The sequence below is a fragment of the Empidonax traillii genome, unplaced genomic scaffold (genome assembly GCF_003031625.1).
Source record: "Empidonax traillii isolate 1590-97213 ecotype Southwest subspecies unplaced genomic scaffold, ASM303162v1 scaffold7268:size5167, whole genome shotgun sequence".
Taxonomy (NCBI): domain Eukaryota; kingdom Metazoa; phylum Chordata; class Aves; order Passeriformes; family Tyrannidae; genus Empidonax; species Empidonax traillii.
The window spans coordinates 1-1,337 of NW_020962461.1; the positions used below are offsets into that span (position 1 = coordinate 1).

At 62.5% G+C, this 1,337-nt stretch overlaps 1 pseudogene; it reads right to left on the minus strand.

Moving 5' to 3' along the window:
* Positions 1–157: 157 nt before the first annotated feature.
* LOC114073605 overlaps positions 158–1,337 on the minus strand; it is a 4,722-nt pseudogene continuing 3,542 nt past the window's right edge.

The following is a 1,337-nucleotide window of genomic DNA, read 5'->3' on the forward strand; positions in this document are numbered from 1 at the left end:
CAGGTCTCCCCACAGACCCTCTCAGCCCTCCCAGTACCCTCCAACCTCCTCCTCAGCCTCTCCATTGCCCCCCAAAGTGCCTCCCAGTGTCCCCAGTGCTCCCCCAGCCCCCTGGCCCCCCTGCCAGTGTCCCCCCATGCTGGGGGCCGGGCCGTACCCCAGTGCCGGCTGAGGGGGTGCTCCAGGCTGACGTGCTCCACCTGGCAGGTGTAGGTGACCCCGCGCCGGGGGCGGATTTCCAGCATCACCAGCACCTGGTAGGTCCAGTCCCCGTTGGGGACCACGTCGGTGGCCACCACGTGCTCCGGCAGCTCCTGCCCGTCCTGGAACCACCTCACCTGCACTGGCGCAGGGTAGAATCCATCACGGAGCAGAGCAGGCGGCCGGGCTGGGAGCTCGACGGCATCAGCGAGATGGACACGGTGGGGGGCACTGGGAGAGACGGGAGAGGGTTTATAGGGCATTGGTAGGCGTTTGGATGACACTGGGAGGGGCTGGGATAGCACTGGTAGGGACTGGGAATAGATTGGGGTAGAAGAGAATGGCCGGGGGCTGGTCAATGCGGAGAGAGTTGGGAGATCTGAGACTGAAATGAGAACGACTGGGAATGGAGTGAGACGTTGTGGGAGTGGAGTGAGAGGGTCTGTGAAGGACTGGGAATGACTAGAAGGACTGGGAGGGACTGGGAAGGAACCGAGCGGAATTGGAGGCTGAGTCCTGGAGAGGGAACTCTGAGCTGCGGACCCGCCCGGTAACTGATGAGTCATCAAAAAATCGCTCTCTGATTGGCTAAGGGTGGGAGCTGGGTGACCCCAGCGGGGTGGAGACGCGGCGGGGCACTGGGAGAGACTGGGGTGGACCTGGGGAACTGAAAGGGGGCAAAAGGCCACGGGAATGGGCACAGGGAGGGCTGAGGGGTCAGTGGTGATTCCCAGGGAGGGTTTGAGGGGCTCCAGGGTCGTTCCCGGGACGGGGGAATTCCCGAGGGGACCCGCTCTGCCCCGCGCTCACCTCTGCGGTTTACCAAAAATAGGGTGGACACCTCGTAGATTTTCCGGCACAACCAGTCCACTGCAGCCCGTCTGTACTCCAGCAAGTCCTGTTGGCTGTTCCAGTACCTGGCTTGGATCTCCCCATACGGTCCCCCCCATAGACCCCCACATCGCTGTCAAAGTGGGCGTACTGCTGCCGGTTGTAGATGAATCTCTCCATGAACCTCACCTGCTCGGTGCCGTTGATGAAGTGACACTCAGCCTTTTTCAACTTCTGGAACACCCCTGTGTGTGCAGGACACGGGTCAGGGGGTGTCCTGTCCCCCTCCCATCATCCCCTATCCC